The sequence below is a fragment of the Talpa occidentalis genome, unplaced genomic scaffold (genome assembly GCF_014898055.3).
Source record: "Talpa occidentalis isolate TD23 unplaced genomic scaffold, MPIMG_talOcc4v2.1 talOcc4.14, whole genome shotgun sequence".
Classification (NCBI taxonomy): Eukaryota; Metazoa; Chordata; class Mammalia; order Eulipotyphla; family Talpidae; genus Talpa; species Talpa occidentalis.
In genome coordinates, this window is record NW_023601433.1 from 22,539,812 (window position 1) to 22,550,963 (window position 11,152).

Below are 11,152 nucleotides of genomic sequence, written 5' to 3' on the forward strand. Positions count from 1 at the left end.
CTTGGCTGGCTCCAGGCCAATGCCTCTTCAGAACTGGAAACTATTGACATGGGTCTTGTGCGTCACTGGGCCTTGGGAGCGCTCCAGGATCCTGGCCCTGGCAAGCTCACTGAGCGCCCGAGGATGAAGTCGCTGTGCATGATTGCTGCTCTGTGTGCCGGCAATAGCTAGAGGGACCAGAGCCAAGATCAGCCTGCTGTGGACTGGGGCTTTTGGAATACATATTTGGAGGCCTTCGAAACAACCAACCAAACAAAGCAAGCCCCCACCCTCACCTGAGGATTCTTCACAGAACTTCCAGGAGGTACTGGGAGCTTCTAAGCCCCCAGGCTGAGGCTTTCCTCAGTGGCTGTTAACCCTCTGCAGTAATGCTATATCCGGGAGTCCTGCAGGGGCGCTTGGGACCTCAGCTGATGTCCCAGAGAGCACGGGGCTGCCCTATGAATGGCTCTGCTCCTGCAGCAGTCACATCCAATTTCTCAGACATGGACACACCTCTGGAGAGTGGCTCTCAGTCTTAGGAAGAACAAATCACCCTGGGGGAGTTTGTCATACACACCTGTGAGAATGGGGGAATTCAGAACCGTGACATCGAGTGCTAGTGAGGATGTGGGGCAACCAGCAGTCTCCTGCTTTGCCACTTTGCAAGATATAATAGTTCACCAAGACCTTACAAAGTTGATTATACTTTTACTCTGTGATCCAATAGTCGTGCTTCTTTGTGTTGAACCAAAGTTGTTGATGACAGGTCCATATGAAAACTGGCCTGCAGAGGTTTATGGTCACTTTATTCATAATTGCCAAAATGTGTAAAGAACCAAGATGTCCTTTGGTAGGTGAATGGGTAAACACATGGTAGTACACTCAGACAACACACTATTATACAGTTTTAAAAAGAGATGAGCTATCAAGCCATGAAAAGACCTGGAGGGGCCTTCAACGCACGCTGCTAAGTGGAAAAAGTCAATCTGGCAAGGCTCCATACAATATGATTCCAACTATGTGACGTGCTAGAAAAGGCAAAACTATGGAGACAGGAGAAAGATCAGTGGTTGCCAGACTTTGGGGGAGAGTGGGATGAACAGGCAGAGCACAGGGGGTTGCTAGGGTGGTGAAACTGTTCTATGGGATAGTATGATACTGTCAGGGGGCCTACATGTCGTCATATATTTGTCCAAACCCATAGGATGTGCAATGCCCAGAGTGAACCCTAATGAAAACTGAGCTTTGAGTGATAACGGTGTGTCAAGACAGGTCTGTTGGTTATGACCAACGCATCATTCTGCTGGGGCTACGCACGTGTGCGGCAGGGCGACATGGGAAATTCCTAGACTTTCCATTCGACTTTGCTGTGAACCTAAAACTGCTTGAGAAAAATTGTATGTTAAAGAAAGAAAAAGCTCAGAATACTGGAGCCCATTCACCCACCAGAAGGGAACCTAATGCAGCAGCCCTGGCACGAAGCCTGGGAATTGACAGTGCGGAGACTTTTCTGTATGTCCAGGTACGTGGGTCAGTGGAATGTGGGTCACCTTCCAGGTCCTCCTTGCAGCCGGCAGGGGCAGAGGAGAGCAGAACCTGAGGTTCCCTTCTCTAGGCAACCCACTCCCTGCACCCCTCCCTACCCAAGGATGGAGGCAGTGGGGGTCACGCATAACAATTTGGCTCCTCACACCCCTAGCCATGCTGTGAGCCTGGGGGAGATTTGCAGTGATTACCTGTCTGGCCGAAGGTTAGGTATAGGCCGAAGTTGGCCGGCCGCAGGGAATTGCTGTTGTCTGTTGTCTTCTCTCCACAGTCCTGGTCTGTCCATCTGACTCGAGGTCCTTCTCCACCAGCATTCTCTTCTCATTGTCTCCTTCCTTGAGAGCCTTCCCTGCCTCCCCTGCTGCAATCCCTTTAAGTCAAACCCAAATGCTGATTTCTTGATCTCCAGATCTTAGGGCCACTTGCTTTCTCCCCCTCTCCCCTACCCCTGGAGTTCACGTCAGCTGGGCTCACCTGTTTGCTGGGTCCTGGGTATTTCCTCTTCTTATCCACACATCTCCCTGCTTCTGAAATGCATGTCTCCCCTTCCCCCTTTTCCATCACTGCACAAGTTTTCACGTTCTCTCCCCATTTACTTCTTTGGGGAGCTTCTTTGCCCAATGCCCTGGACCCCAGAACATACTGCAGTGTCATTCCTGAGAGTCTCTCTGTATGAATATGCCTTGGTGTGTCCTAACACCTGTCCTTTGCCCACCTCTTGGCAAAGAGGCCAGGGCTTGGTAATGAAGACCCAGGAGGGAGGCCCCAGAGCTAGGTCAGGGGACTTGGGCTTAAGGACATCTGCCTTTCAGGAGCTAGAAGACTAGAGACAAGTTATTACTCAGTTTCTCTGAGCTTCTGGTTTTTTATTTTTGGCTATCAGATGAAAACAAGAATGCTCATTGCCTAGGACTTCTGGGAGGAGGAGAGAACAATGGTCATGGGTATAAATGTGCTTTGGGAATGATCAAATACTCCTCTAAGTATTAGCAGCTGCCAGACTCAGAGAGGCCACACTGGCCTCCTGGGGCTAGAGAACCCCCTCAAGCCTGGGGGGTCAAAAGCAAGGAGGAAGAAAGTTGGGCTGATGATGTGTAGAAGAGGGGTCTGCAGAGCTGATGGGTATAGAGGGGAACTGGCTCAGGGCAGAGGCCGGGCAAGAAAGCAGGCAAGATGCAGAAGGAAGGCTGAAGACAAAGAAGACACCCCTCTGGCTTAGGGACGAGCTTCTGGAACCCTCTTTATTCAAAGCCCACATTGTGGCCTAAAACATCACTGAGACAGTCCAGGAACATGTCCCTGAGCTTGGGAGCCCTGGACACTCAGGGGACTACTGGCTTCTCTGTTTCAGGGTGTTGGGCTTGGGAGACTCAATTGTAATAATTTGGGGCTTTAGTTTTGAAATACTCCTGTGACATCTTGAAAGATTTAGGTTTTTGAAGCTTCAGTTTGCCTCTGTAAAATGGGAATCCCACTCAATCTGATGAATATTCAATCAGATAAGGCATATAAAATACTTAGGGCTGGGCACAGGGTGGGTGATCCAGAAATCTTAGTCCTAATAATCATTATACTTATAGAAGCTCCTCAGGCAGCCAGTGGAAGCTGGAAGGATGTGTCTTTCCCCCTAGAAAATAGAAGGAACTGAAAAGTGAAACCACCTGCTCCCCGCAAGGCCCACAGAAGCTTCATCTGGCAGAACTGGGGGGAGAGCGCCCCCAGGCTTGGTTTTGTCTGAGTGTAAGTTTGTGGAGTCCAAGAAGAAGATGGGGGCTGGGGGACGTCTCTTTTCTAGCTCACCCTCCGAAATCCAGACATCCAAGTCTCCTAACCTTTTGAAAGCTTGCTCTGCCAGGATGATTGGCTTGGAAATGCTTGTGGTGCTCAAGCAGTTGATGTCTAGGAACTCTTGGGGAGTCATCTGAGCTGACCCAGAGAGCTGGGAATGTGGGTGAGGCCGGGTGGGAGGGCTTGGCAGGGTCTGGTGGGAAGGGAAGCCTGGGCCTGAGGTTTGGCCGCAGGGGAAGCGCCGGCCCACTCTGTGGTCACATTCTCAGCCGGAACGCAGCGGGGCCGCGTGTCACACTCTGAAAACACACGTTGGCTGACGGTGGATGAGAGCAACTTCCAAGGAGATTTTTTTGATCCATGGGGCAGCTACCTTGTAACTGAAGGAGAAATTGTTTTTAGTGGGTAAAGACTTGGAGGAAATATTGATTGCAATTGGCAATTGAAGAGCACTAAGAACAAGGAACAGTGGGGAAGAAGAGAGCAGAGAGGGAGGGAGGATTGTTTCTTTAACTATTGGACTTCCCATACCTTCCGTCTCAATTTTCACTCATCTCTTTCCCGTGACCTGGTGCTGACATCCAGTGTAAATACTAACCGACCTTTGAACAGCACAGGCTACAGCTGCAAGCGTTCACTTATGTGTGAATTTTTTTCTAAACATGGGTTCTGCATTCACAGATCCAGCCCTCTGTGACGTGCAGTTGGTCAGATCCTTCGGTGTGGAGCTTGTGCCGATGGGGCCTGACTCTGAGCATCCTGGATTTTGGCGCCCCTGGGGTTCTGAAGGCAATTCTCTACAGATACCGACGGATGACGGCAGTTATGCTTTGGGGGAGTCAAAAAGTTTTCCTTGGATTTTTGACTGGGGGTGGGGTGCTGCTTGTAACCCCCATGTTGTTTAAAGGTCAACTGTGGTTCGGGTTGTTTGCTCTTTCTAATGACTCTTAGCTGAATGGGCCTCACGTTACTGTTCAGCTGCTATAGAGGCTTAGACAGATTTCTCTGGAGAGTTATTGGGAGCAGCCTAGTAAGAGTCCTGATGCTCAGAAGATGTTGCAGTGGGTGTTCTTTTCCTACTCAGGAATGATGTTCAAGTTCCCCAGTGCCTAGGGGCAAGGGAGAGAGGTCTGCCTGTCCTGAGGTCAGGCTGCGTGGAGCCCTCTGCAGTGGCGCCACTCGCTGCCCTGCACGGCGTTTGGAACAACATAACACGGAGCATGTGGGCTTCTGTCACTTGGGCAGCAATCTGTGTGTTTTATTATATAGTTTGATGTCTTGTTAGAATAGAAAGGTTTCAAAATTAGCATCAACATTTGAGAAGAAATAAAATTGCTTCCATATGTTGCTTAACTTGGGTGGCACCAAAAAAGGCAGACTTGAACCCCAGAATGTTCCGTTTATCACCCTCCCCATGGCCCATCCAGAAATTCTTGGATGTGCAGCTGCCTCCAGGGTGGCCTAATTTTCTGCTTTCACTGTTCCTCCTTGCTTCCTGCCCCCACTGCCTTACTCCAGGCCACTCTGCTCTTACTCTGTGGCCTGCCCTTCCCTGCAGGGCAGTGGCTCAGGGAAAAGGAGCCAGCCAGCCTCCCCAACCTCACCCCTGCACTCTTCCCCTCCGTGGGCCTGGGTGTCCGCTGACTGGGCCACACAATTTCTCCAGGAAGCCTGTCACACCTTCTCTTTTTTTTTTTTAAAGATTTATTTATTTATTTATACATGCACTGGGTACAGTCAGAAGTGTGGGAGGGTGAGAGAATTCACCAGAGCCAGAGCGGGAAACAGAACAGGCAGACTGACAAAGTACACTGCTGAGGGGAGCAGTGGGTGGCAGGAGAGGTCTGTGCATCATGTGGGACCCCCGCCGGTGGCTGGGGATCGAACTGGCGCTGTAGAGGCTGCAGGTAGCTTCGCAGCCCAGCGCTTAAGTGCTGCGCCACCAGGGAGACCCCTGTCACACCTTCTCTTGTTCTAAACATAAAAGCAGATGACACTGACCCCTATGTCAAGGTTCTGTGGGATCCTCAGAAGACGAAAGAGATCCCCAGATCAAAGGAGGCACCCACTAGAAGGGCTGCTCTTGCCCAGAAGGATTCTGCTTCCTGACCATTGGATTCTTTGCAACATATTCATCCACATATTCTGGACACATAGATCTCCGGTCATTTCATGGTGCCCTTTGTCTAGAAAACATCTGAGACCTTGACCTTTTTAAAAATATATATATTCTGAATAACTCACACCTAAGTAAATGATAATTTTCTTGTTCACAAAATCCCCTGTGGGGAGCAGTTAAGTTCTCCTATAAAGAGCATAGGACAGAAGTTTTTCAGACAAGATTTTCCTTGTTCCATAGGAAACCACCCATTTGATCGATTTTGGGAATCTATCTTGGAAAATTGTGAACTAGTCCAAGTAGTTTAAAAATTCATTTTTAGGGACTTCCTGGTGGCACAAGGGTTAAATCTCAGCACTATCAAGCTCGCGGCAGCCACAGCAGCACAAGTTCCATTCCCAGCCAGGGAGGTGACCCACATGGTGCAGCAAACCTCTCCTGACTCACCCGCTGCTCCCCTCAACAGTGTATTTCAGTAGTTCTGCCTGTTCTGCTCCCCACTCTGTCTCTGGCAAATCCTCTTACCCCCTGCACTTCTGGCCTACACCCCAGCTCTTCTATGCATAAATAAATAAATCTTAAAAAAATTCACTTTTAAAATGCCTATATCATTCCCTTTGTGCTGTCAGAGTATATGAACTTCACTGCCCAGGGCTCAAGACCTGAGTTTTGGCCCTGGGTCTCCCCCTACTGCCTGCCTTTTTATTTATTCATTTATTTTTATAGCTTGAGACCAACAAAAACAAAGAAAATTACACATTAATAAACACCAATTTGTATAATTTATTATATTCTTAGATGGGAGTAGAAAAATTTTCATTTTCTTAACATACACAGCAAAACTGACAATTAACATCAATGCATTTAAAATGATTTTTAGCAAACTTGAAATAGGAAGGAGCTTTTCCCTGATCTTTGTTATCACCACAGATTAATTTATGGAGTCAGACAGTTGACACCCTGGAGTCTTTGGAAGTCTGGGTCAGGAAAATGGTACTGGAGAGGGGAGGGGACAGGAATAGGGCGGGTGATGGGGACAGAAACCCATAGGATGCAGAGAGCCACGAGCTCCCAGAAGGGCTCATGGGTATCTCCAAGCAGAATGGGGTGCTGGCCAGTAGGGGTGGCCCTCCTCGCTCTCCCGCCCTAGCCATGGATGCTGAATATGTTGTAGACCAGTTGGACAGGAAGGAAGTGTGAAAACAGCCTCAAATTCTCTTCTGTCCTCAGAATTAGCTGGGCTAAGTTGCTATAACAAGGAGACCAGGGCCTCCCTGGTGACACAAGGGGTTAAGACGCAACCTATGAAGCTATCTGCAGCTGCTGCAGCACGAGTTCGATCCCCGGCCAAGGAGTAACCCTCATGGTGCAGCAGACCTCTCCTGTCTCCCTGATGCTCCCTCAGCAGTGCATTTCAGTCAATCTGCTTGTTCTGGTCCCTGCTCTGTCTCTGGTGAATCCTCTCACCCTCCCACACCTCTGGCCTGTACCCCAGTTCTTGTGTGCATAAATAAATGAATCTTTAAAAAAAACCAAAACAAACAACAACAAAAAAAAACGCGACCAGGCAGGATGGACTTTTGGTCTTTCTGTTGCACAGTCCCAGGTGAGGTAGACCAGGTGGGTGAACTTGCTCTATGAGGTCATTCCAAGACCTATTCCTTCTCTTACTGCTCTGTTGTCCTCTGGCTGTGGTCCTCAGCTGCCTGGTCACCTCTGCATTGTAGCGTGTGAGAAGTGGGTTTGAGAGAGAGGAAGGCCACCAGCTTCCTTTATGAGGCATTAGATCAAGAAGTTGTACTTATCTGTTCCTGCTCATATTCCATTCCCACCCTGATGGAAGACCACGTGGGGCACAGCGAGAAGACAACCATTGACAAGCCAAAGACAGCAGCCTCGGGAGGAACTAATCCTGCCAACACCATGACCTTGGGTTTCCAGCCCCCAGAACTGTGAGACAATAAATGTCTATTGTTGGACAAGCCATTCCAAATCTTTGCTCCCTTCTCTATAAAATGGAGACTATACATTTAGCATTGTGCCTGACACTTAGGAAACAGTACTTTAGAAGAGTACCCTTCATCCAGACCATAATAATCATTACAGTACTGGGACAGAGTGTAAGAAGTCTGCCTTCTCTGTTTTTAGGAATCTCATCTTTATTCATTCTAAGCAGAGACAACCTTACCTTTTCTTAGAAGTTTCAAGGAAATGAAATTGTACAGGTCTTTGCAGCAGCCAGCATAGCTGGACTAAATGCCTCCATTTATGTTTCCAGTCCTGCATCCTGTGCCTTTCCTGGCACATGAGGGGACCAGCAGCCTTTCCTGTCACATGTGAGTCTCCCTGGCCTGTCTGCCTCGGTCTTGCTGGCCCCAGTTTCACATCTCCATCACTGCCTGGCAGGAAGAAGAAAGCTACAAGTCAGGTTTTCCAGTCAGGACATGCTTGCTGTCAGCCCTCACTGGAGATGGAGCCAGTTTCCCTTCTTGTTTTAATTGGCATCAATTTGTTTATTATAAGTGTGGCTTTTTTGGAAATAGACCAGAAAAATAATTTCCTATCTGGACAGCTAAGAGCACTGAGCTCCTCTTTGCTCACTGGCTGTATTTAGGACTAACTCTGGCTTCATCGTTCCTTCTAATCCACAGCCAGGCAGGCACCTGAGTTAGTGCTGTATACAGAGGCCTTGGTTGATATCTGGAAAAAGCTTCTGCAAGACTAGGGGTAGTGCCAGAATTTTCACATTGGAGGGACATGGAGGCAGGAATTTGATGGGTGGTGGGGGAGGTGCTAGAATTGTCCTACAGCTCTGCAAAGCAATCACCCTGGTTTTGCTAGATGCTATTTTATAGAGCATGGAGACAAGCAATTCTGCTTCATGACCAAATCTGGCCCACTACCTGCCTTTGTAAATAAAGTTTTATTGGAACACGCCCCATACCTATTTATTCACTTAATGTTTATGGCTGCTTTATGGCTACAGGGGCAGCTCCAAGCAGCTGCGAAAGAGACTGCGTGACCTGTAAAAGCCTGAAAATACTTACCACAGTCTAGCCCTTCGTAGGAAAAGTTCCCTGACTCCTGACAAAACAAAATTTTGTAAAGATGTTTTCTTTATAACGATGTTTAAAACGAGAAGGCATCCTTTACCCTTGCAAATATTTGTATCTGTGGCTGTCCCAGTGGGTGGCATGAGGACCCTTGATGGGAAGGAGGGTGTATAATTTTCCTATAAGACGTGTTTGTACCCCGATGGTGGAAATGCTGCCCCCTGGGCCCCCGTGGCCCGTCTCTCTGAATGCTGGCCCTCAGCTCTGGGGTTTTGCTTTGTGTACAAGCTCTTATCCTTTGCTCGAGCGCCTACTCTCCCTTATCTGAGTTGTTTCTCAGTTTTTTTTGTTTCTCAGTTTCTCAGGCCACAGCGCCCATGGAAAATGGACTTATTATAAAAGGAGGAGGGTATTAACAGTAGAGGCACTCTGCACTGCCCCCACCCCATCACGAGGCCTCAGCCTCAAGTTCCAGACTCTGCATTTACCAAAAACCAAGGGCAGATTGGGAATCATTGCAGCCCTGTAGCAATCTGGGTGAACTTTCACGTGTGGGTAGCAAGAGCAATCTGGATCTCTTAATCTAGGGTGTCAAGGAGTGTAGGCTACACTTTTCTGCTACTCCTCCAGCACAGGACCACCTGACCCCCAGGTACCCTAACCCAGGGCAGACTCCATCTTATTAATGACCTGTTGGAGCATTCTAAGCCCCTGGTGATTCCTCCTTGTGGCGCAAACAGCCCATCCCTGGTAGGTCCATCACCAGTTCTAGCAGGCCTGTTGGTGTCTTCACGCTCTCTGCTTTCAGTCACCACTGTACTCCACAGCGCTCGGCCACTCCAGGCCACTCCTCCGTCCTGGCACCGCAACACGCTGCACCGCGCTGCGCCGCGCTGCGCCCCCCACCCACGCACGCCACGCACGCCACGCACGCCACGCACGCCACGCACGCCACGCACGCCACGCACGCCACGCACGCCACGCCGCTGGGCTGAGTGCGCATGCGCAGTGGGAGGGCGGACAAGCCTGACGCTTGCCCCCCTACTTACCCACACTCCTACAGTCCATTTAAGCCTAATTGGAGTTTCCGACCCTAGCCAGGGTGGTATTATTGTCTGTCTCATGAGGCTGAGGAATGGGACCTCAGAGAAGTGAAGCAAGTGGTTCTAGGTCACGCATCTAGAGGGGCCCTGGCTGGCAGAGTCTGGAGCCCAGGGCCCTGCCAGCTGGTGTGAGAGTAAATGAAAACAACTGGGGCTCCCCAGAGAGGGTTAGGGGTGTGGAGATACCTTCACCCACAACGCACCCCCAGGCTATGGTATAAATCCTTCCGCCAACCTGCTGGGGTTTGAAGCCAGCGCGGGCAGGCTCTGTGCCTCTGCCAGAAGGGCCCAGGCACCCATGGGTGGGGGTGGCTGAACCATCCTTGGGGGCTCAGCCATCCTGAGCCCCCTGCAGTTATATCTGACACCTCTCTTTAGAAAGGGCAGGTGCTGGCTGCCTGTTCTTTTCAGCAAAGACCCTAACACACAGGACAAGTCGTCATGTCACATCCTGTTATGGTCTCTGGGTTGATTTTTCACCCTCATATGACCAAAAAAAAAATTCTTATGTGATTTAAAAAACTGTGTGCAAAAACTTAGCAAGAGTTTATGGGCAGTTTCCTCAGATGTCTGATCTAGCTCATGAGAGTCTTCTGGGTTGCGAAGGTTAAGGGCGGCTGGTCTGCAGTGGCAGGGCCATTCATGCGCCTTCCTGTCCTCTCAGGCTCCCCTTCCCGAGGCCTCCTGACTCCTTGCCCAGGACTCTCTCTCACTGGGTCCTTTTGTCCATTTGCCTGGAATGAGGTCTCTTTTTCTGATCTGAAGTCTGATTTAAACTGACGTCATTTCACCACTTAGCAGTTGGCTCTGGGATCTCTGCGCTGAGCCAGTTCATCAGGCCGTGTGTGTGTGTCGGTGTAGTTGGATTTGGTGGGAATTTCCCCGTGTGGCCTAGACCGTGGCACTTGCTGGCATTCAGACCATGCCATGGACGGTCCCCTGAGTTTTCAGCATCTGCCCACTCTTGCTCTTCTATAGTAAAACCACCCCATGAACTGCCCACAATCTCCTAGCGGCCCAAGAACCCCCTCCCCCGCTTGGTGGAACCAACAACTGAGGAGCCAGCTCACCCTGGACTCTCCTTGGCAGACTAGAAGGAGCTGGGGAGAGAGGCAAAAGAGAAAGAGGGTTGCTGTGCTTTTTCTCACTTATTTTTAAGCTTTTTGATTACTCCCTAGACTTGGGTACACAGTGGGGTGCAAGATGGTGAATGGGTCGTCATATTAGCTTAACTGTGAACTTTGAACTCTGTTATTTCTTCAAGTGACAAAGGCCATGTACTACCAGCCTGCAGGGTTGTCATGAGGACAAAACTGGTGACTCACACAAGGGAGCTCCCAGGGGGACTCTGTATGGATGGAGCCTTTGGAAGAGGTGTGTGTGTGGGGTGATCCTTGGGTGCCACCAGTCAGAGCAACATCCAGCTAAGGCAGTCTGGTCTATGGCTCAGGAATGCTTTGGTGATGAAGAAATCTCTAAATAGAAGTGTTGGGAAAGCAGAGTAGCTGGGCCTTTTGATACCTTCTATTAAGCACCCCCATGGGTGCTTAATTCAGAGTCCA

The 11,152-nt window shown here is 49.6% G+C and overlaps 1 long non-coding RNA gene across 1 annotated transcript; it reads right to left on the reverse strand.

Annotated features, from left to right (window-relative positions):
- Positions 1-6,209: 6,209 nt before the first annotated feature.
- On the reverse strand, positions 6,210-9,336 carry LOC129145728 (uncharacterized). Its single transcript, XR_008551710.1, has 3 exons — positions 9,178-9,336; positions 7,623-7,833; positions 6,210-7,150 (listed from the first exon to the last, which is right to left on the reverse strand). It is a non-coding gene; the product is annotated as an uncharacterized LOC129145728 (long non-coding RNA).
- Between the last annotated feature and the right edge of the window lie 1,816 nt (positions 9,337-11,152).